A 25501-nucleotide genomic window follows, 5' to 3' on the forward strand; every position below is an offset into this window, starting at 1 on the left:
TTTGCCAGAAGGAAGGGATTTCTGCAAGGCATATTTATAGGGATACAGAAGGGATGGGCAATTCTCAGGCTTCCAGAGAATGGCAGGTAGCCAGATTTGTAAATTTAGGAAACCCCACCTGAGACTTTGGCCTATTACTGACCAGAATCAAGGACTTACCTGACACTTGGTCCAGAAGCATGACTATTTCCCAAGTCTGAGCTCGGATAATCATCCCATCCAACATGTGGCATTTTACACTTCCAGGGAAAAGACAGAAAGTTGATGGGGTCATCAGGAAGCAGCATATCTTTGACATCATAAACTCTTTTGAGGTAGGAAAATGACCCACATTTTTTTTGTTATATTCCCCAGGCCATGCTCAGTGCATGCTAGATACTCAGTAGATACTTTATAGAACAGAGCCAACCTCATTAGCTATGACCTATAAAGAGTGCCTTAGCTAGTAAGAAAGACAAAAGTTGTGGGCAGTAAAGAATTGGCAGGGTGTCCAAAGATGATAAAGAAATGATGAAAGAAGAGACTAAACAAAGGTGGCAAATGCTGCCATTTCTTGCACAATTGCTAAAAATGAGTCAGCAAGCACGAGGCCAACTTCAGCTGCCAATAAAATAAACGAAATAGATAATGTAAGGGGAACAGCTCTACTAAGTCCAACATGCCTATCAACACTCACATTCACACCTTCCTGCAAGCACCACTTATCTCACAGTAAGACACTTTAATAACAATCTTTAACAGGCCCGGCTTCCCTTGTAAAAAGAATAGAAGGCAAAGTGGAAATTCAAAATGAGAGCTGAAGTTTTACTCAGCAAGAATGGAATAGACAAAAAGACTCCTCTTCCAAAGGGAAATTGGCCAGAAAAGTTTACCGTTTACTTGCTTCTGGCTGTTAGGCCAGGTTGGCAACTGGAGATATTTCAGTTCCCATTAAATTGAGGAAGAACACTGGTGGGGCTTAGTCAAGACCAGGTGCTCACTCCCTTCCTTGCAGGGGAACTGAGGCTTCAGTTCCTAACCCTCCCTGGGCGTTGGGAACCCAATTCCTATGGCTGGAATTTCTCTTTGCCAATAGGTGCTCTCTTTCTGGTACATGGAGGGTTGTTTTCCCCCACAAGTTTAAATATGAATTATTTTAACTTTAATATATTTAATCTAGCATTCTATGTGCCTGAAGCAGAATAGGAGAGAGAAGTTGAGCTTACAATCAGCCCCATCATCTCGATCTGACGATTAGCTCTCTATAGAGCACAACAGACTTTACTCTTGGATAACAACATTCAATAGGGAAAAATAAAAGCATGATTCAGCCTTAGCCTTCACTATAGCTTGTCCAAATCTTGAAAGTAGTGCAATTATAAGTCATGCATTTGTACCAGGTACTGTACTGAGCACACCGTCCTTGTGCGCTCAAAAATTATTGGGACCAAAAGTCAGTATGAGCCACTGGTAAGATGTGACTGACAAGAATTAATACAATCATCTTTGAGAGGAGGAATAACAATGAGCTTTAGGTTCAGAAATACCTAGAAGAAAATTCTGGTCCTACATTTACCAATCAGGTGACCACAGAGTTAAGAAATACTGTGCCCATTTGCCAGTAAGAAAAGTGAGTCTTAGAGTCACACAGGAAACTTCTAAGTTGTGGTGTGGATTGAGCACAATTACATAAGCAAAATACATTTCACTTAGATGGGGTTCAAGAAATCTTAGGTGCCTGCTTCCCCCGTTTCTCCCTCCTTCACCCTTGCTTTAGACATCATTAGCAGCAGAACGGAGATCAGATCAAGTGGCATAAATGTTCAGCTTCATTGCATACTGGCTGGAGTAAATCTGGTCAACAGGATTGAATTCTGTGCACTGATTTCTTAAGATTTAGAAATTCTCTCTACTGCAACCAAGGGAAAGTTGGAATGAATGACTGCCAAGGTCCCTTCCACTTCTAATAGTCTATAATTTTTATGGAAAGAGATTAATGAAGAATTCTAGTTATTCCATAAAGAGTCATAAGTGTAATACAGCAGTCCCATCACATTTCAGATTCCTGCTGAACTGCTTTAAATAATCTAAACTTACAAAAAATCTCATCAAGCACAGGATCGAAAACTCACCAGAAATAAGTAGCTCATTTTTTAAGTATAAAGCTGTATATTTTGCAATGCCAAAGACAGAAGCTTTTTCTACTACATGCAACCTGATCAAGGAGACTGTCTAAAGCAGCACTGATGTTAAAATAATTTCATTATGCAAATCAATTTTAAATCTAATCATGAATTAATACATGGCCCATAAGTGTATAATTTGGGTGGAGAAACAGTCTAATCAATTTTAAAGACATCTTTTTAAATGTGATTCAAATTTTAAGAAAAAGCTAAAAGACTCTTCTAAGGTAACAGCTCTTCAACTACATTTCTGTCAAAGACAAGATTTTATACCTTTTTGGAGACGGCTTTCATGACACCAGAAAGGTAACACGGTAAGAGCTCCACATAGACAAAATTTAAAAGCAGTGAGGTGCGGTGGCTCACGCCTGTAATCCCAGCACTTTGGGAGGCCAAGGTGGGCAGATCACGAGATCAAGAGTTCAAGACCAGCCTGACCAACATGGTGAAACCCTGTCTTTACTTAAAAAATACAAAAATTAGCTCGGCTGGTGGCATGTGCGTGTAATCCCAGCTACTCAGGAGGCTGAGGCAGGAGAATCACTTGAACCTGGGAGGCGGGGGTTGCAGTGAGCCGAGGTCATGCCACTGCACTCTAGCCTGGGTGACAGAGCGAGACTCTGTCTCACAAAAAAGAAAAGGAAAAAAAAAAAGCTTAGATGTTTAGGAATTAGAAACTCCCTTTAACAAGAATCAAGATTGGTTTGCCATGTCTTATCCAACTATTTGGACAAATGGTAGGAACCTAATAAGTGCGTTGATCACATTTGAGAGTCTCCTTCACACAGGTGGAATAATTTTTACCCTGTTTGCTTCCATAAATGATTTTTAGGAGGCTTATGCCAAGTCATGTATGCATTAAAGCTCTTCAAAATACTGAATAAAACCCATACTGGATGAGAGGATAGTAAAGATCCTAATCCCTTCCATGAACGAAGCACTCAGCTGTGCATTTCCCTTTGCTCTGTACTTCCTAGAAGCCAGGGGAGACATGGGACACATTGATTCCCATTATTTGAGAAAAGATAACTCTTCTGATACTTAATTCTCTAATTAACGAGTCATACCAGCTACAATATAGGGGCCGCCAAACAACATATGAATAATGCCTGAAATTTGTTTTGAGGACCTCCAGATGCATCCATCACTTGGCCATTTATTTTTCTTGAGACAGATTCTCGCTCTGTCGTCAGGCTTGAGTGCAGTGGTGCAATCTCGGCTCACTGCAACCTCCACCTCCCGGGTTCAAGCGATTCTCTTGCCTCAGCCTCCTGAGTAGCTGGGACTATAGGCGTGCGCCACCATGCTCGGCTAATTTTTGTATTTTTAGTAGAGATGGGGTTTCACCATGTTGGCCAGGATGGTCTCGATCTCTTGACCTTGTGATCTGCCCGCCTCGGTCTCCCAAAGTGCTTGGGATTACAGGCATAAGCCACCGTGCCCAGCCTGGCCATTTCTTTAAAAAAGCCAAAGACATAACATTGAAAGGTAATTCTATACAGACCCGTCTGCTATCAGGTATATAAATGAAAGATTTGTTTTTCTTTTCCATGGGAGAGGAGTGTCTTTATACTTGAGAGAAAGATATAGCTGGACAGAAGTTCTGTAGGAGAGCTGCTCTCTTTACTGAACTCATTTCTTTTAATAACCAATCAAAGTTCTCTTAAGAGAAAGGGAGGCTGAAATGTCCGGCAGCTGGCTAACGGCCCATTACTCGACATTGGCTGAGTGGAGGAGTGTATCATGCCACAAATGCACTCTAATACATGGCACTCAGTTGAGGAAATTTAGCATTCAGGGTCACTCTGTGTAAGGTGATGGCTAGCACTTTTTGACTTCATTTAGCCTCAGTCGACATAGCAAAATGATCGTAAAAATAAAGTTTTCATACAGATGTGTTTCTCACTTGAGAAATGTCTCTGTATATGTGTGTTTGGATATGTGTGTATATGCATATACACAGTCATACATATATTTTATTGAATGAATTCGTTGCTTAAGCACTATGTGCCAGATTGTAAAACTGTCCCTAGAACTCTGTTTAAGAGACAGTATTCCCTATAATCTAACTGCCTTCAGCACCCACATGGTTATGTTTCAACTGGGAGAGCTGCATGATGCAGAATTGTTACTATGCATCTGTCCTGTCTTTTTACTTCTGTCCTAGGGTTTAATGTCACTGACCATTGTTTATAAAGCCCCCACTCACTCAACTTTATTCTGGAATCTACATCTAGAAATATATTACCCATGTAAAGAACATGTTTGTAGATATCTATCATTTTGAAACAGGAGGGCATTTAAAAACGAACAATAAACTGCATGCTATGGCTAAAGAGTATCATGCTGACTTTTGCATAGTCACAAAATCCAGAACAGATTATTCAAAGAGCTCTCTGGAAGCTGACAAGCTTATAAAAGCAATCCTAATAAAAAATTTCTGCATTCTGCATATATAACAAAGTTACAGTGTGTCACTTGCTCCATAAATTGCCACTATTACCACTTGGAGCAGAAGGAAATGTACATATATAAAGATATATACGTGCATAATTTCATATTCCCAGGAAACTGAAAAATTATGTACATTAAATAGTGTTTTAATTGCAACATGAAAAACTACATTAAATGGTTCACGATACGGTTCATGGTCCCACAAGGGTAAAGCCAAGTGTAAACGCTGCCTAGTATAGTGGGGAGAAACCGGCCTTTGGAGGCACTCAGGCCTGGGGGCAAATTCTAGCTCTGTCCAGGATCTACTGCGTCTAGCTGATCACTGGATTGCTCTGAGACTGTTTCCCTATCAGTAAAATAGATATATCAGATACCTATATTGCAGAGAGTTTTGTGCAAATTAAAGGAGAATAAAAAATAAGCCCCTACCTATTTCCATTTTTGTCAAATTATTAAATCAATTAGAAAGCTCAATACAGAGATTTATTGTTCCTCTATGGATGATCATACAGGCCAATATCATTAAGGCCATACAACAGCTGACAAGATTTAAGACTGAAATTCAATATACATATTTTTAGCTCTCAAATTCTATGATTATCTGAGCACATATGAGAGCAGAATGTAAAATTCCTCTGAAGACCAATTTTAAGAAAACTACTCTAGCATACATATGAGAGCAATATTTAGGCCTCAATGGAGCATTTCCATTTATTGGCTTTCTGGTAAATCTATATGATTTGCCTTTACTCATAAATAACACACAGTAGTTCTCATAGCATTTGTTTTAAAAAGCAATAGGCTCTGTGCTTTCACTCGTGTCATTGTTTCATTGCCTCAAGTGTGTGTCATACTTCCCATTCTGCTTTGAAGGTCCAGTTCAAATATTTTTCATTCACAAAATCTTTCCATGCCTACTCCAGCCCATGAGCTAGTCTCTAGCTTGAAGAAAGCTTGGCGTTTGCTTGTGGACACAGACTGTCCTTCCTCGCTTAGCAATGGGTTGGGCAGAGAAGGCCCAGTCCATGTTTGGAGATGGGCTGAAGGTCTCTAAGTGACCACAGACCTCATACACTTGCAGACATTGCAAATTTTTAAAAAATGACTTTTCACCTTTTTTACCAACAGAATTGCCATTTGTATTTTGATTGTTCATTTAAGTGAACAATCTTTTAGGTTTTGTGACAATCTTTTAACAACACTCTTTTAAGTTACCCACGTGGAAATTATGAGAACTCCATTTGCAGCAACTGAAGGTCTGTTCAACAATGGCCTAGTACATTCGTCTGTGATTCAGCACACACTGTGTGGGGCTTGAAATACACTACAACCACACCACCTTCCTAAGCTATCCCAGTCGGTGAAAGGGAAATGAACTCTGCTTGGCTTCCCTCTTGGCTTCTCCAGAAACACCTTCTATCCCTCTCCACCCTACACTGTGCTCTGGGAAGCTGAGCTAAAGAACGCTCACATAGTTCCCTTTCCACTGGCTGCTGGTTTGATTTGGCCAATAGCAGGTGCTGGTAGATTGGCAGATGGAAAGACAGTGAGACTGGGTATTTACTCCCCTGACTCCCTCCCCATCAGGTTATCATCATGTCCCACAGCTCCTAGCAGGTGGCCAACTCTGCAGCTATCATCTCCTGGATTCTGGTAACTGTATTCTCCTCTTGTCTTCTAGGCCTATAATACAATATAGCAGAAATGATTTTCTCTGCTGCTAACTCTGGGATCTGTTACTACCCCTAAATCTGGCCCACATCATTGTAAACAGTCCCTTTATTAACTCTCTTAAATAACGCCAGGTTGTTTATACCAGTTGGTTTCTGCCATGACCCCGACTGAGCCTTGAATCTAGGCTAGAAACACCAGGAAAAGAGCCACTCTGGACCAAAGGATTATGGCTTGTTTTAGCAGAGGTATTACAGGCAATGTTGCAATGAATAAGAGTAGCCTCTTTACTATGAAGTGTAAGGGCAATTGTTACGATCTATTAAGTTATAGGAAACCAACAACTAGATTTATGCTACAAACCAATCAGGGTAAGAAGAAAGACATTAGTAAGAAAATGAGAATATTAATGAGCAGTATACCAGAAGATAAAGCTAGCTGAAGAATATTTTATAATTTCATACAAATATCACCACCCTCCCCCAAATTTAGCTTTTTCTGCTTCTACCATCACTACAGCACATCATTAAATAAGCAGAGAGAGATGGGCAAGATTCTTGAACTTCAATAAAAGGGCTCAGAAAGATGGACACATGTTGGTACGGATATAGCACTGAAGCCCACTGAGGCTATACTATATTCTGAGTTGTACCCTTTTATTGCATTATTATACCTATCAATATCTACACAGAGATGTAAGTTTATTTGAATATAATAAATTCACTGAAAACTGGAATCCTCTATGTGTGTGATGATGCTTGGCCCTATAGTTTCCTTTCTAAGATCTAGTATTTCAAGAAACAACACTAGATTCTTACTTGACAAAAGGCTTCTCACTTAAATTAAGAACATACTCTGGAACTGCTGTCTGCTTATTATTCTGGTGGCCTCTCATCTTCCACAGTCCCAGACCTTCTCGCTGGAATAACATTCTCAGGAGTCTCATGTGTCCAGGGAAGCCCTTTCCTGCACCTTCCAAATTTACTTGTACCCACCTTTCTTTTTTATTTCCTCTTCCCCCTCTTCTACTCCCTGCTACCCTCACTCAAGGTCACCTCGAAGAGAAAAAAAATGTTTAAAAAAGAAGTTCAGCTGGAAATGCACACTGAGATCTCATTCATATTCTGTACTGATTTCCAGACCATAAAACTCCTAGGGAAAGTGTTCTTTGATAATGCCTAAAATAGCCCATTTTAGCTTGTGTTTTGAAAAAAGCACACCTTGGATGTACCTTTAAAAGAGTGGCATGTAACAACAGAACTGAAAGAGGCCAAGAAAAAGAATTCTTCTCTTTTTTATTCATTTTTTATTATTAATGAATGCAGAGATTCTTCTCTCTAAAAGTGCCTAAGAGAGACTGGCCAAAGTACTTGGTGAGGCGGCCATCTGGAAGGTGAGAGGCCTGGGGAAGCACCGACGACCCTAATTGTTCACAGTGTCCTATGGGATGTGGAGCCCACTGTACCCGATGCCCAGCTCACATCCACTGATGGCAAAGATGACTTCTAGTCCACAGACTCACAACTCTGGCAACTGTCTTCTGCTGTGGGTAATAATCACTCCGGCAGCGAGCACAGCACATGCACTTCAGGGCTCATCACTCCCCCACTTAACACTCCCCAAAAGCCCCCCCCCACAAAGATTGCCCATTACAATTTGTATAGGATAGACACTTGGAACATAATCATTGAATAATGCTTGATTGAGGTTGACTTCACCATTCTCTTCAGCTTGCAAAGCCCACTCCCCTGGCTCTGAGGCAGATCAATTTGCGTTTACCCTTTAGTGTCTGCATTTGGGCAGTGGGCAGTTATTCCAACTTGAGGGCTGAGAGGCCTCAAATTAGCACATTCACTATACCCCATGATTCATCTTCAAAGAACTTTCCCATCCGAAACTAATTAATCCTCTCCACATCCCTGTGAGGTAAGGGTGGTGTGATCATCTCCAGGGTATAAGGAGGAAATTGGGGATGAGGAGGTTACAAGCTGTGCCAAGGGTAATTAAGGGTGTCTGCAGGGGAATGAAGTCATGATATACCAATTCCAGGCCATTCCTCCACCTTTCGCCATGCTTTGACCATCTCATCATTCTCTGGGCTTTGGTGAAAACGTAGACAGAGTCTAGGAGATATGAGCATTTCAAAAAAAAAAAAGACTTGCCCCTGCTAAACACTTGAGATGTCTTTCCTACAATAAGTTGGTATTAGAAGCCACTTCTTTGCTAATATCAAACTATCCAAGAAAAAAAAAAAGGAAGCCACTTCTCTTAGTTTCTTCCCAATAAAAATATGTCGTTAGGTAAATTTAATACTGTCTCCTGGAAAGAAGGCTGAGAAAAATACATCTTCATCTGTCTTCCTGGGAAGCGCACAGTGTAGTTCGCTCTAATGTCTTCAGAGGCACAAGCCAGCCCACTGGCAGCCTTGAGGTTCAGGGTTGCCGCCTGTCCAGACCTGTGATCTGCCCGGAGCAGGATGATAGCATAGCCCTCCTTAACACATTTTACCCAGGCCTTGCTTCTCTGCAGCATGTCTCTCAGCAGCTCCCCAGAGAATGGCATAAAGCAAATATTTCAGCCATCTCTACCCTAGACCTTTCTCACTTTGCTGAAGAAGAAGCAGGATTGGTGATTTCCAATTCAACCACCAAAACAGTGTCCTTTTTCCTTTGCTGGCTTCTCTTCCTCCTCCTGCCTGCCTCAAGCTTCAGGCTTTTATGTTATTACTATTTACTTTCTCATGGTATATTAGGATATAACTAATATATAACTATATAATAGCAGGATGCTTTTAGTAGTACTTTCGTTAGGGATCACATCCACTGTCACACATTCGACTCCCATTTCTCTATTGCCAGTTTCTAAATCACCAGGCCTCTCCCTGACCTGAAAAGGCTGCATTGTAAATTATAATTTTCTTCAATTTTTATATAGTATGAGTTGGAGTAGGTAATTTACTATTTCATTTGGAGAATGACTAGTCCTAATAGCAAAACTCTGTAATGCGCCAATAATTAAAACAGTATAGACAGGACTAGCATATGAGCAGACAGACAAATGAAACAGAATAGAAGGTCCAGACATAGACTCAAATACATATAAGAATTTGTTATATCACAGACACAATCTAGTAAAGTAGGGATATATTTAAAGAAGTTGAGTTGGGACAACTGAGTGGCCAGGAAAAAAATAAGGTTGGATACGTACCTCATACTGTACACACAAAAACAAAGCCATAAACATTTCCAAAAATAATATTTGAACAAGAATAATTTTATTAAATAATTTTACATTATTTAATTAAGTTTTTAAGGAACTATTGTTATCTTAATTGTTTAGAGGAAATATTCTAAAAAGTCCATCCTTACATGTTATTCGTACATATATAGATGCACTTATAAAGAAAATAATATATCTGGAGTTTGGTCTAAACATTCTCAAAATGGGTGAGAAAATAGATAAAATAAGATTGGCAAAATATTCCTAATTGTTGAGGCTGAATGATGGGTAGCTGGGGTCTATTATACTATTTTCTCTATTTGTATATGCTTAAAATTGTTCATGATAAAATGTATTTTTTTTAGTACCGGAAGAAAACATGAGTGACTTTCTTGGAGTGGGGAAAGGTCTTTCTAACCATGATTCAAAACACAGAAAGTATAAAATTAAAGTTTGATAAATTCAACTATATTAGACAACTTCTGTATGTATAACAAAAAATCATAAGCAAAAAATCATAAGCAAAGAAACAAATAACTTGAAGAAAATATTTTCAACTCGTATCACATTTAAAACGATAGATAATCTCACTAATATGGAAATAGCTACTAGAAATCATAAGAAAATTATCAGAAATCCAATAGAAAAATTGGCAAAGAAAATTAATACACATTTCATAGAAAAATCCACCAAATGGCCCTTAAATGTCATGAGAACAGTTGAGCATCTTTTTGAATAGGAGAAATGAAAATGAAAATTATACCTTATCACTTCTAGATTTTGGCCAAGCTGATACATAAACATGTTTTCTTAACACTCTCCTTTTGAGAAGACCACAGGAAATTTTCATATATTGCTTGGGGGAATACAAACCCTATGGGGCAATTTGACAACATTATTAAAATTTTAGATGTACTTACCCTTGACCCCAAAAATCCTACTCTAGTTTTATTCTACAGGTAGACTTGCATACATGTACAATGATATATTGGCATGATATCATTGTAGCACTGTGTGTAATAGTAAATGTCTGAAAACAACCCAAGTGTCCATTAAAAGGAATATAGATACGTGCACACACAGAGACACATGCACGTGCGAGTGTGCACACACACACGTTACCAATGTTACCTCATATGTTACCTATTGTGTTAGAGAGGGAACAGTATGAAAAACACTATATGTGTTTACTCATATATGGATTAATATACTCAGTAAGAATACCTAGGAAACTAATGAAAGCAGTGGCCTACAGGTAGAGAGCCAGGGATAAAAAAATATACAGTACAAGGGAACAGAAGTGAGAATAGGACTTCTTGGAGTATAACTCATTTCATTGTTTTGATTTATAATCCATGTGAATGCATGACTCATTCAAAAATTAAATTAAAACAAAACAATTCAATTGGCTCTATAGTTTATGGTTAAAGCTCGATAGTTTTCTCTAGTGGACCAATGACTTGGAAAGTTCAAACAGCAGATGGTACAAAACAGCATTTTTGTTTGGCTTTGAAATGCATCATTTGGAGGTGGGTGTAGGGGTACCTGACAATTCACCAGCCTAATTACATTTTGCAAACTGCACTGGTGAAGTCCCCTGAGATCCTGGTAAGAACACATTCACAGTTGTCTGAAATAGAAGCCGATTAAGAATGTAGGTAAGGAAGATCAACAGCCAGGAAGCATTGCCTTGCTTCCCCAACAGGTTTATTTCCATTTACGTATACAGTGTTGTGATACGCCGGCTATTAGCAGCACTTCTCCCTTACTCTAGACCAACAGGCACCAACTTTTCTGTCCCCCAGGTCGATTTCTATCTTGCCCCTACTCCTAACTTCAGATTCCATGTTTAGAAGGATTTATCTAAACTCTATGTAGAAGATAATTCATCATCCATTTTTAAGATTAAAAACACGTAACTGCCATAAAAAGTGATCCACATGAGATAACTAAATTACTATTTAACATGATATATACATATATACATGAGATCTATATATATATAATTTTGGACAAATCAAAAGAATTGTTTTTACACCCTCATTAGCCCATATTGTTTTATTGCCCTTGAATAGACAATTTATTTTATGCTTTTTGAAATATTAAAAATAGCTCCATATCTCCCACGACTACATTTGAGGTTCTGGGACCCCAGATTTCAGGCTGCTGAGTAGGCAAGAGGAGGCGGCCTGAGAATTCTCACTCTTTAGCCCCTGGGATGAAGTCTTCATAGGAAGAGGGGGCTACCATCCACTCCAATAGGAAAGGAAGCAATGGTCCCTTGTACATATATATTAACGGGGAAATTCCTGTTATTTAGCTTAGTGAAAAAGCTAAATATTTTGCCACATCTGGGCTATTTCTCAGCATTTCAGTTTCCTTACGTGTAGAATCAGGTCTTAAAGGTTAAGAGTATAACATTGGGCAAGTTATTGTATCTCCCAGTGCCTCAGTTTCCTCATTGTGAAAATGACAAAATAATAGAAAACAATGACCTCAAGTGAGTGAGTTAATTTGTCTTAAGGCACTTAGACTAATGCCTGGAAGATAGGAAGAACTCCATAAATACTAGCTACCCACATGAAACATCTTAGAGGTAAGTATGTTTAAAACTACCTCTCTGGAGCCAGGCGACCTCCTGAGACGTTACGGAATATATCCTCTGTCACCATTTTCCTTAGACTAATTAGCTGTAATACAAATGGAAAATTATTGACTTTCACAATCTCAACTTTACTGGGTGCTGAGTGATTTACATAATCCTGTAGCTAGGAGGTCCCAGAACTGCATTCCTTTCTTTGGCAAATTTGTATGTCTTCCTCCAAAGGCAATATTTATTCATCACATCTTGTCTGAGTAATGACCCTGGGCTGGGATTAGGCGGAGAATGTCAATCCTTTTCCCCACCCTCGGTGCAAGGGCTTAGAACATGGCAGCAGAGGAAGACATCACATTCAGATAAAGTCAGAACCAACCAGCCCGTGGCTTGACAAGAGAGTTTAGAAGAGATCCAAGGTAGGGCCTATTTATAAGTGAAAAAACAAGGCCTCCAATTAGCCTCCAGAATTTGACACCTCTGAGTCTCTACTTTGCATCACAGGGGAGATATTAAATTCATGATCTAGAAGTAAATGAGAGAAAATAATGTTTATAATCAGTAGTTTAAACGTGCACTTGTCTCCTATACTGTCTCTTCGCAACATCCTAACAGGTGAGCAAAAGAAACTAGGAATGCTGTACCCAGGAAAAGACAATTTTACAAAAATGCTTCCCCAGTCATTGAATCTTAAGGAAGAAAATGGAACCAAACTCTGTCCCTGATGGGAAATGAGAGGAATAACTAATGTTTTTCCAGCTAAAAGTTTGAAAGATATGCTTTGCCACATTCAAAATCTTCACCCATTTCTTTCTTTCCTTACATTTTCCTTACCTAAAAGCCACATTTAAATTAATTTCATAAAATAATCCAATTTATACCCTCTAAGACAAGCTTGTCCAACCCATGGCCCACAGGCTGCATGCAGCCCAGGATGGCTTTGAATGCAGCCAAACACAAATTTGTAAACTTTCTGAAAACATTTTGAGATTTTCTTTTGCACTTCTTTTTTTCAGCTTATCAGCTGTCATTAGTGTTGGTGTATTTTATGAGTGGCCCAAGATAGCTCTTCTTCCAATGTGGTCCACAGAATCCAAAAGATTGGACAAGCCTGCTTTAAGTAACTAAATACGTTTATTCAGTTACTCAACCAATATTTACGGGGCACCTGCGATGTGCCAGGCATCATTTTGTTCATTGACGTTGCCTGAGTTTCTGCTCTCAGGGAATCTTACTTTCCAATGTTCAGCTGAAAATGTCTCTTCTGCATCTGCTTTGTTTAGTTTACTGTGATTCTCATCTTCTTCTGTACGATGCCTTTCACATCTAGAAAATGATAATCTCATAACAATTGCATCAAGTCATGGGACCGTGGCAGAGCAGGCTAAGAAATGATAGCCATTTGGGCATAAATATTTAAATATATGCAATACACTTCATTTAGTGCATTATTCAAATTCTGGGCTTATACAAACATGTTTCCAGAAAGTACCAGCTGCTGCTTCCTTTTGTGATCTCAGTAATTCTCAAAAAACAAGACTCAAAGGACCTACAGGCATACCTCAGAGATATTGTGGGTTTGATTCCAGACTACTGCAATACAGCAAGTCACACAAATGTTTTAGTTTCCTGGTGCAGACAAAAGTTATGTTTACACCATACTGGAGTCTATTCAGTTGTACCTACCTTAATTTTAAAATGCTTCCTACCAATCATCTGAGCCTTAAGCAAGTCATAATCTTTTTGCTGGTGGAGGGTTCTGCCTTAATGTTGATGGCCGCTGACTCATCAGGGTGGTGGTTGCTAAAGGTTGGGATGGCTGTGGGAATTTCTTAAGTCAACAATAAAGTTTGCTAGATCAATTGAGTCTTCCCTTCATCAAAGATTTCTCTGTAGCATGTGATACTGGTTAATAGCATGTTACCCACAGAACATTTTTCAAAACTGGAGCCAATCCTCTCAAACCCTGCCACTGTTTTACCAACTAAGTTTCCGAAATATTCTAAATCCTGGCTACTCAGGAGGCTGAGGCAAGAGGCTTACTTGAGTCCAGAAAGTTGAGGCTGCTGTGAGTCATGATCACACCACTGCACTCCAGCCTGAGTGACAGAGTGAGACTTTTTTCTAAACAAACAAACAAAAAACTGTTGTTTAGTGTAACTACCTTCATCAATGATCTTAGCTAGATCTTCTGGATCACTTGCTGCAGCTTCTCCATCAGCACTTCCTGCTTCACCTTGCACTTTTATGTTGTGGGCATGGCTTCTTTCCTTCATCCTCATGAACCCACCTCTGCTAGTTTCAAAGTCTTCTTCTGCAGCTTCCTCACCTCTCTCAGCCTTCACAGAATTGAAGAGAGCTAGAGCCTTGATCTGGATTAGGCTTTGGTTTAAGGGAATGCCATGGTTAGTTTGGTCTTCTATCCAGACCACTCACACTTTTTCTGTATTAGCAATATGGCTGTTTTGTTTTCTTATCATTCATGGCTTCACTGGAGTAGCACTTTTCATTTCCTTCAAGAACTTCTCCCTTGTATTCTCAATTTGGCTGTTTGGCACAAGAGGCCAAGCTTTCAGCCTGTCTCCGCTGTTGACACACCTTCCTCAGTAAGACTAATAATTTCTAGCTTTCGATTTAAAGTGAGAGATATGTGACTCTTCCTTTCACTTGAACACTTAGAGGCCATCGGGTTATTAATTGAACTAATTTCAATATTGTACGTCTCAAGGAATAGGGAAGCCCACGGAGGGGAAGAGAGATGAGGGAATGATCAATCACTGGTACAGTCAGAACATCCACGGCATTGATGGATTAAGTTCACCATCTTATATGGGTATACCTCATGGTGCCCCCAAACAATTACAATAGTAACATCAAAGATCACTCATCACAGATCACCATCATGGGTATAATAATAATGAGGAAGTTTGAAATATTGTGAGAAGTACCAAAATGTGATGAAGAGACACAAAGTGAGCACACGCTGTTGGAAAAACGGCACCGATTGACTTGCTTAAGCCTTTCCATAAACCTTCCATTTGCAGAAAATGCAATCTCTGTGAAGTGCAATAAAGCCAGATGCAATCAAACAAGGTAGGCCTGTATTTTCTAAATCCGCCTCCTTCTACTTACGTGTGGTCATTGATGTCATTTGCCTCCTTTTCTGCCAACCCCAAACTGACTAGGGAGGAGAATCAATTGGAATTCCTTTTCCCTAATTGCTTCCTTTCCTTTTTCTCTAAACTTTGCATTTTCCCCCCACTAAAACCACCTATGCCAAAACCATAGTTCAGTGAAATGAGTGTGATTAAGCAAATTATAAGCCAGCTCAGGGAGTCGCTCTAATTACTCTAATCAGGGATAGGTTCCCAGCTCACAGGAGGCCTGACTGGCCTAGAACTCCTGCTTCCTACAGGTGGGTGGTGTGTCAGCAGATGGCAATCACTGCTGCTATTTTACCAGCTTAATGTGAGATTGTTCTAGTTTTGGGCTTCAGACCCTTATTATTCTTCAATTTCTTTAATTGGTCCACTGAAAAAAATCTTGCCTTTAATCCCTGAGTGCCCCAGAAGCCCATGCAACAGTTGGGCATGGTGCCAGATTCTTCAACAGGAAGAAGAATACGTGTATAGGAGGAGATGCCGGTCTCCCTCTCTTACCACATTCGAGCTCCCTGATGGCAGGAGTAATGTTTCATCCCTAGAAATGAGCCTGACATGGAACAGAGGCCCAGATGTTTGCTGAATATCTTGGAATGAACAAAGAAGAGAAAGCGAAGTCATATTTTCTTTTAAGAGGCACTTTGTGGGACAAAGGATTTGATAAGAAAAAAATGCTTGTACAGGGAACATGCCTATTGCATACTACATTTAAATGAGAACACTGAGAAGACAGAGACTTAGGAGTGTTCTAAGGCACACGGCCACCACTCCATACACACCTGACAGCAATGCATATCTGGTTTCTCATCATTAACTCAAAACAGTCAGAGGTGGCAAGTCTGTATGAGAAAGAAAGAGAAAGAGATAGAGGTTGGAGTGCAGAAGAAAAGTACCAAGCTGATATCAAATCACAAGCTTCCATCAGGAAAACAACAGCCAAGCAACAATCAACATTCTAACAAGCTTTATTTGGTTATAAAATTCTTCAAGGAAAATTCTAGAACTTCAGGAATATAATACCTTAATGAGGCCTACTATGTAGTGGTATATCAAAATATTGCTCTCCCTTCTTATGCTTCTACTTAACTTTCTACATATTTTGGCAATGGTAGCTCACGAAAGAAAACCGAGAGATGTTTCAAGAGTTTCTTTATGAGGCTGAGTTCCCTGGGCCCTGCGGAAGGACAGATGTAAGAAAACTTGGCAAAGTTCACAGCTGCTCCATGGCCACACATTGATGAATGTATCCCATGTCCTTGGCTTCCTTCCATGTAGGTAATTATGTTGCACACCGGATTAGAAAAGCCATGTTTTGGCATCATCAATCCAAATTTACCTTTGGAGTTTCTCTTAGTGGAGAAAGCATTAATCAAATAAACTTTTTTTTTTTTTTTGAGATGGAGTTGCACTCTTGTTGCCCAGGCTGGAGTGCAATGGCACAATCTTGGCTCACTGCAACCTCCACCTCTTGGGTTCAAGCGATTCTCCTGCCTCAGCCTCCCGAGTAGCTGGGATCACAGGCATGCGCCACCATGCCCGGCTAATTTTGTATTGTTAGTACAGATGGAGTTTCTCCATGTTAGGCTGGACTCAAACTCCCAACCTCAGGTGATCCACCCACCTCGGCCTCCCAAAGTGCTGGGATTACAGGCATGAGCCACTGTGCCTGGCCAAATAAAGTTTTAAAACTGAAAATACAGGCACATACATATATATATATGTGTATGTGTATATATATATATGTGTGTATACATATATACATACACATACACATATATGTATATGTATGTATACATATATACATACACATACACATATATGTATATGTATGTATTTTCCTCTTTTATTCATTGAATAAACATTCTTGAGCACTTACTGTGTGCTATATGAGGAACTAGAAATAAAAATTTAAGTAAGACATGGTCCATGTCCTAAAGTGATTTGAATATAGTGATGAAGGCAGTCCATGTACCAACTGCAAACATGTGGCAGTTGCTATAGGGACAATGAGTCATGGAGCATTACTAACTCTACTACATGTATTCTTCTAAAATGCCAGCAATTTCTGTAGCTTATAGTAGGTAGGGAAGCATATTATTTATGCTGAAACCATGCAGAGATGTTCCCAGAAATAAGCACATCTGCAGAAAACATATCTACACACATTGTAGATTGGCCACGTAGAACAAATACCTCAGGAAAAAAAAAAAAACTGTTTTCTTAAAAAACAAAAAAGAAAGCAAGCACACCGGTTAGGATTTTCTGCAGATGTCATCAGAATAAATGGATGGGTACAGACAAGTGCTTAGGTTTGCAGTATGACCAGGTATCTTGCTGAGGCTCAGTCTATGCACCCTAAACTAGGAATTGGGCAATCTCCTACTTAGAGGATTTCCAGCAAACTCCACAGCTCTTCTATCTCCATTTTTGGTTTAGAAATTTCACCCTTCCAACAAAGTTTACTTCTTCCAGAAGCATAAGGTACAGTAGATACATCAAGCTTGAAAGGGAAAAAAATTAAATTTTACTGATGACCGACTTATCCTTTGCAAATTACATCTTCAGTGTATTAAGTGGTACCCAGAATGCCTGTTTCCCTGATAAGAATTTATCACAACATGTTCACCTTATTTTCCTAAAGATATTCTAGTTATCTAAAAAAAAAAAAGGTATATTTCTCTGTGATCCAAAATGAAATAATTTCCACTTACATGAAGAAGTATTTGCCATCCACTTACTGAAGCACTAAGAGCACTCACTTTTATAATGGACATAACTTAATACAGGAACATTTTCTCATGGAAAATATTTGACTAGGAAAAAGTTGAATGCAAAGTAATGTGGGCTATTAAAATACATAATCCCTTGACCCTATCGAAGGGCAATTTGGCTACTTCTGAAGCAGCCCCTTCAGTAAATAACAGTATATCCTGACAGTCTGAGATGCATTCCTACTGAAGGGGACATTCTCCTTGTTGGTTGTGAGCATCCACAGAGCTTTAGAGAGGCAATGCTGATTCAAGGGACTGACGGCTGGACTCATTCTAACCAGTCCTAGGACTGAGTTCCACTTGAATTAATTTTCAAGAGAGTATCTCACCTAAGCAACTTATTTACGCTGCTTCTTAAGGTCTTCCATGTCTGTTTTAAATCCTTAGAATTTCAATCTTGCTGTGGGAGGATTGCCAAAACTTCAAGTATTTCTCTGATGATTAAATGGCTGCTACTGCCAGCACACCAAAAATAATAGGTGTTGGAGGATATCAGAAATCAAAGTTCTATCAAACAGATCCATACGAAGTACGTATTGTGTGGTCAACACTGTGATAACCACCATGGAGTTTTAAACTATGTGAAAACTCTTCGGCCCAAAAAACTAATGATACATTAAATAACTGGAGTAAGCACAGGGCGGCATATAATAAAGAATTAAAATGAGTGCTATAGGGTACAGAAAATGATTATGATTATACCTCATACATACCTTACTATTAAATAACAAAAATTTAAAAATATAAGGTGCTTAAATTAGATGAAATACATTCACATACAATACCTCTTTGACTCTTACAACCACATGCTGAGGTAGGTGAGGGAGATACTGTTAACCCCACTTACAGATGAGGAAACTGTAACCAAAGAGGTCAAGGGGCTTAGGCAAGGGCACCCTGCAGATACACGGCAGAATTCCAGACGGCAGCCATGGTGCTCTCTCCCGGTTCCGTAATCTCGCTGCCACACCATGCTGCCTTTTCCTTGCCATGGGAAGGAGAAGAAAGAAGAACTCGAAGGGTGAACTGTAAAGGATATTGTTGAATGAAAAATAGGATGTGGCCGGGCGCGGTGGCTCACGCCTGTAATCCGAGCACTTTGGGAGGCCGAGGCGGGCAGATCACGAAGTCAGGAGATCGAGACCAGCCTGGCTAATACGGTGAAACCCCATCTCTACTAAAAATACAAAAAATTAGCCGGGCGCGGTGGCGGGCGCCTGTAGTCCCAGCTACTAGGGAGGCTGAGGCGGGAGAATGGCATGAACCTGGGAGGCGGAGCTTGCAGTGAGCTGAGATGGTGCCACTGCACTCCAGCCTGGGCGACACAGAGAGACTCCGTCTCAAAAAAAAAGAAAAGAAAACTAGGATGTAAGACTTTTATGCGGAAAGGCAAATAGTGAGAGGGGCAAAGAGCACGACCACAGGTTTAGAGGCAGAGACTAGAAGAATGATTTCGTGAAATGGACATGTATTAGAAGGAAGTGTATTAGAAGGAAAATAGGATGTGACAGGAAAATGGAATTATCCATGGAGGATTCAGAAAGTCAGGAGTTGAGTTAGAGTCTTTCAAGCAATGAGACTTTTTTGCAAAGGAGACTGCCAAGATCAATGCAAAGTTTAAGGAAGTTGATACAGTGTTCCTGTGCTGGATGGGTTCAAGGGATGGAAGATGGGAGGCAGAGTCTGGGTTTCTGGAATCCAGCAGGGAGTGGCTGGGGGCCTAATGTAGTTCTGAGATATCAAGGTGGGTTTGCCTGGCAGAATTCATCACACATGCATTTATCATCTCATGTCACTGAACGACAGCAAAGCTGAACGACTGGCTACAAGGGACAGGGGACGATTGGTGTTACAAACTTAACATGGATTAAGCCATTTTAGGTTGGTTCGCTTAAAACCTGTAAGAGACGCCGTCTCCAGGATTCAGGATTAACAAAGGTAAAATGACGTGCATTTTCAGGCCTCCGTTTAATGGGACTTCCTGAACTCAGCCAGTCTGTTATTAGGCTGGAATGGATGGGGGCCCCACAGCCCTGCTGGAGTTCCAACAGATGAAGGGGAATTGAGAGGTGTGGTGAGTAGATACTCTGGGTCCCTCACCCCCATTTAAATGAGAATAGATTTGATTTTATAAAATTGCTTCTTTTAGGATCTTTCACAAAATTGTATTTGGGTAAAGTCCTCCACAGCCTAACACATCTGAAAAGCCAACAATCTAGCCCATCCCCAGCCATAGACAGATTGGGAAGCAGGACCAGAGAAGTACAGGGCCTGGTCCAAGGTCACAGAGCAGGTGAGACCCACTGAGGGGCCTTTTTAAAGTACATCAAATTGGGCAACTGAGGACTGAAAGAACAAAAATCATTTCGTGTACTTTGAAGCCCCAGGGCCAGGATTCTTCCCAGGCCCTTTTTGTGCCTGTGGCAGAGCTGATTCCCAGATGTCCTAACCAGGACAGCACACACAGCCAGGATCGAGGATCAGGACGCAGCTCCCGGCCACAGGCAGCCAGGCTGGGCCTCAGATCGCCAGAAGTGAGACCGGGAGCCTGTTTCAGGGCTGAGCCTCCTGCCCAAAATTAAGCTTAGGATGCTTCCAATAGGAAAGAGGGTCTAGTTAACACTTCCTCTGACTCATTCGTAGTTCAATACTTGCTGATTTCTTTTTTTCCTCATTTTAGTCTCCTTCGGGGGGCTAAGACTAAGGTCAAAACAAAACAAAAATCCACCTCCACCACCACCAACAAAAACCACCATAAGAAAAGGGCTGTTGTGCCCTGGGGAAGATAAAGAAGTGCTGCAAGTTTGGAATTCTCGCAGTTACCAAAGAATTATGACCCAGAAGCAGGGAATGATTAAATCCAGCTGGTTTCACTTGTATAACAGCATATAACATTGTACCAGCTCCTGCACTGCCCGCTGAATCAGGAAGTTTAGGGAGAAAAAAAACCAGCAGAGCCCCTAGTAAATCTGTCTTTTTGTACTGGAATCCTAAAAAAGTATTCCCCACACCTTTTCACATAAGGCGTACCGTCACCTTAATTATGTTTATTGAGACAGACAAAGTGTCTTTGCAGACGCTAGAGCATTTCTCTTCTTTGACAGCAAATACCGATTAAATCTTCCAGGAGAAAAGTTAGGCAAACACAAACCCAGATGCTCGCCAGTTACAAAGGGACAGACTTTCCATCTCCGATATTTCCTTTCCTTTTCTTATTGTCAGGAAAAAATAAAGAAATAAAAGTGATAGAATTTTGTAGAAAATGTCTCCTGAAGATATGGCTGTTTTGGTTTTAACTTAGGTTGAACAATTTCCTACTGGTTTTGTGAATTATCTAATCTAACTAAAAGAATTCTTAAACCAACTATGCTTCCTATTGTTAATTTAGAAAAACTGGGGAGAATATAAATGATACACAAACAGTGCCAGGTGAGCTTTCCGCTGGAGGGCGGCACGTCACCCTTTCAAGATAGAGGATGCTGAGGGGACTGTGACTTTGCTGGCAGTGACATTAGTGGCAAGAGACTGTAAGTTATGAATTAGCAGGTCTCTGCGAACTGATTAACTCCTGGATGTTCTGAATGCCTGGTTTAAAAAATAATAAATCAAAATGACCTTTCAGGCACTCACCAACACTAACAGAAACATCCCAGTTAGGAATCTGGATGGAAAAACACGTTTGTGGCACATATGCTGATCTGAGCAACAGAGTCTGTCTTTTTAATCAACCCTGTTAGGAATATAAAATCTCCTTAAAATAAGTCACACAGCTCTCTGTACATCATGAGTAATTCACCAACATAAAAGCTACAGATTTTATCATCATTATCGGCACTGCCAGATAGCTGCTAAGAGTTATTGAGATGGGTAGACTCGGGTTGAGGGTTAAAACACTGTGTGTACTCTCTCTGAAAATTATCTGCATAACTGCAGAGCTTTCTAATTCACACTGAAGACCCATCATTATGCCAGGAGAAACTGAGGCTCTCAGGTCCCCAGCCTGATAACTCGATACACAAGCCTCCCTTTCGGTTCTTCCTGAAGGACTAGCACTTCAGCATCACTGTGGGAGGCGGGAGCAGGCCGGCCAGCATGCGCCCGTCTCCTGCCCGCAGCTAGTTGGTGATTCTGAAGTCAGTGTGTACCGCTGCGACTTTCTTTCCCCACTCCCAAACTTGGGAATCTACAAATTGGCTAATGAAGGAAAAGTAAGTAATCTCATGACCATGGTAGTAGACAGAAAAGAAAACTGATAAATACTTTTATTCCTGAGCTCGATTTTAAAAAGCAATCTCCATCCTACCAAGCTCTCAAGGGCCGCCTCTCATTCCATCGGGGAAGGTGGAGAGCATGTTTGTGCAGACTGGCCTGGCCTTTGACAGATTTATTGACAAGACCCGCTGGCTAGAGTAAGTACAGGGATGCATCATTTGTTGAGAAAGAGAAGAATATACACCACTGACAGGTTTCCAGGAGCTCATAAAACAGCCGTTAGGCTTAGAAGATCATGTGTACAATGTATTAGTATCAGGAAGAAAGCATTAAAGGCATTTCTCAAGTTTAATGGAAAACAAAATTTCAAAAGCAAGGTGAGTTAGCTGCCAGTGTCTGAAGTTGATTGAGATGCAGTCCCTTGACTTTGACAGGCTCTGCTCTGTGAACAGGGACTACACACTGCACGGCCTCAGTCACTTCGCTGTTTGTTGTCAGCTGAAAGGACAGAACGTTCAGGTAACACTGTTTAGTCTCATGGGGGTGGGGGGAGTAAAGTGATAGGAAACTGACTTTTAGTTAATTTTGCACTGACCTCTAGATCACAGTGGTGGATAAGATGTTGTCTTTATAATACTTTAAAATAAATTTCTAAAAGATGAAAACTGAATATGAAAGCCCTGACATTATTTGGATGGCGATAGAGGAAAGAACAATGGAAAGGCTGTGCTGGAAGCCTAATTGCTTCTCAGCCTGAGCATTTAAACCTCTGGCCCCTAATGGAACACGAGTTATTCTTAAGACTTAGTGTATTTTAGATTTAATTGGAGTCAAGGATATTTTTCTCAGATCCTCAACTTAAGAACTATTGGGAACTGTTTAACCTGAAAAAAAAAAAATACTTCTTGGAGTCTCAATTTTCTCATCTATAAATCAGGACAGTAATACTTCAATGTTAGGGATATAGTACAGAGTAAATTATAAAAAATACAGTGAAAATTAAGTACAAAGTGTGTTTTACAATGCCTAGCATATAATAAGTGCTCAATAAACATTACCTTACTTCCAGTTCTATTCACTTTCAATAGTACAAAAACAAAACAAAACAAAACAAACAAAAAAAACTCTTGCAGAAGGGATACAGTGCCAGGCTGTGTAAAGAGAAGATGCAGTTTGAGCTTTCTAGTTGTTTGGGCAGCAGATTTCGTGAACCACCATCAGTCCTATAAACAGGCTCTGCACATCGCCTGCTAAAGTTGCTCATTGTAGGGAATGGATAATGAAGAAGCACCTGGGAGGCATGAGCTTTGCTCACAGAGCATTAGCCATCTACTGCAATCCCTTGCAGATCCCAAAGCAAAGCATCCTGCTGTTGACTCCCCAAATGTCGGGCCTCTAAGCCAAACATCAATGTATGGGTTGTTTCATTTCCCCTGGTAATTTACATCCATTTTCTTTACAAAAAGCAATGCTCCTGGCTGCCAAAGAAACAAGGTGAAGGGGAATAAGAAACAGAAGGAAATAGCCGAATGGGAGCATAGCTAAGGTAACCAAATAAACATCTCTCTTTACTGCCAAGATACTAAAAACAAAATCCCAGCCAGCTTTGTTAGTTACCACCTTAGCCACATGGCTACATATTTGATGGAAACAGAGATCCAACAATGGAAAAATAAAAGCATTTCCCCACCAAATGAGTAGCTGGAAATGTACTTGAAGAATGGCATTGGGATGTTCCAGGCTCTCTCCATGCAACACTAATCAAATTTACCCAGTTCACGTGCTTGGGGGCCATTTCTCTAACCACAGATGCTGCCAATTCCACCTGCAATCTAAAAACCCAGACTGTGTATTTGGTTCCTCAGTTCGCCACAATAATAAGTGAAACATCATTTTTCATGTCCTACAGAACGCAAACAACAGCTGAACTGATCCACCTGAAATCTTCATAAACAATTCAACTGAGGATGAAAGCAGGTAAGACATCTCAAAGTGAGGATGTTTAGATGACCAGGGACATGGGGATGGTGGGTGTGTGTATGGGGAGAGGCCCTCTTTAGCAGAGTTATTACTGGTTTAAAGCATAGGTGCTGCTCTAACTTTAAAGTTTGTCAGGTATGCATTCTATATGGCTGCATGGGACATCTTTTAGAATCAAATCCACTGCCTTCTGTAGTCTTTGGGGTGGCTACCATGCTAGCATGTAGGTGGCCCTCAGGCAGGTCTTATCAACTGCCTGTGGTCACCTGTTTAGCCTGAAGGCCCCCACCAAAGTAAAACATCAGACATAGTTTGGAAGTCTGTGAATCAAATGGTTGAGGAAAAGGCAAGAAAGTCAGTAGATAACATGAGCACGTACAAGCCACAGGTCAGGGGTTAGGATGTCAATGGGGGCAGGCAGAGGGGTCTTTGCAGGCCTTTGGAGTCCAGCTCTAGACAGTTTATCAATGGAGGTTTTATTCCTTTCTTACAATACTCTGCCACACTTTCTGAAACTAATGATCGACTCCTTGTTCTGTAAGGCCCAGCTCAAATTTTACTTCCCTTGTCCTGAGCTCACCAGGTGGTTGTCTGCTCTCTTGAACATACCTTTACTAGGTATTATTTACTCTCTCATGTTTATAAAACTCCATCTTTATCATACAAGTAACACAAACACACACATCTGTGTGCATACACGCACATACAGTCACATGCGGCATAATGATGTTTTAGTCAAGGATGAACAGCATATACAACAGTGGTCCTACCAGATGAGAATGGAGCCGAAAAATTCCTATCCCTCATTGACTTTGTAGTCATAACATCATAGCACAGCGCATTGCTGACATGTTTGTGGTGATGCTGGTGTAAACAAACTTACTGTGCTGCTTGTTGTATAAAGCTATAGCACAGACAATTATGTACAGCACATAATACCTGATAATAAATGACTATGTTACTGGCTGATGTATTTACTATATTTTATTATTATTTTAGAGTATACTTTGATTCATTTGTTTTAAAAAGTGAACTGTAAACAGCCTCAGGCAGGTCCTTCAGGAGGTATTCCAGAAGAAAGCATTGTTATCATAGGAGATGTCAGCTCCATGCATGTTATTGCCCCGAAGACCTTCCAGTGGGACAAGATGTGGAGGTGGAAGACAGTGATATTGATGATCCTGACCCTGTGTAGGCTTAGGCTAATGTGTGTGTTTGTGTCTTAGTTTTTAAGACAGAAGTTTAAAAAGTAAAAAAAAAAAAAATTAAAAATTA

General features: G+C 40.3%; 1 protein-coding gene across 8 annotated transcripts in view; it reads right to left on the reverse strand.

Annotated features, from left to right (window-relative positions):
* LYPD6B (LY6/PLAUR domain containing 6B) overlaps positions 1-25501 on the reverse strand; it is a 178295-nt gene that overhangs the window by 14451 nt on the left and 138343 nt on the right. For 3 of the 8 annotated variants that reach the window (XM_058434400.1, XM_032145935.2, XM_032145934.2), the window contains one exon: positions 16043-16102. The exons of 4 other annotated variants lie outside the window; for them this stretch is intronic. The gene's annotated coding sequence lies outside the window, so the exon portion shown is untranslated. Of the gene's footprint in view, positions 1-159; positions 286-16042; positions 16103-25501 lie in introns of those variants that run through there. One more of the 8 variants, XM_032145938.2, reaches the window with a different exon arrangement.

The sequence above is a fragment of the Hylobates moloch genome, unplaced genomic scaffold (genome assembly GCF_009828535.3).
Source record: "Hylobates moloch isolate HMO894 unplaced genomic scaffold, HMol_V3 SCAFFOLD_24, whole genome shotgun sequence".
Classification (NCBI taxonomy): Eukaryota; Metazoa; Chordata; class Mammalia; order Primates; family Hylobatidae; genus Hylobates; species Hylobates moloch.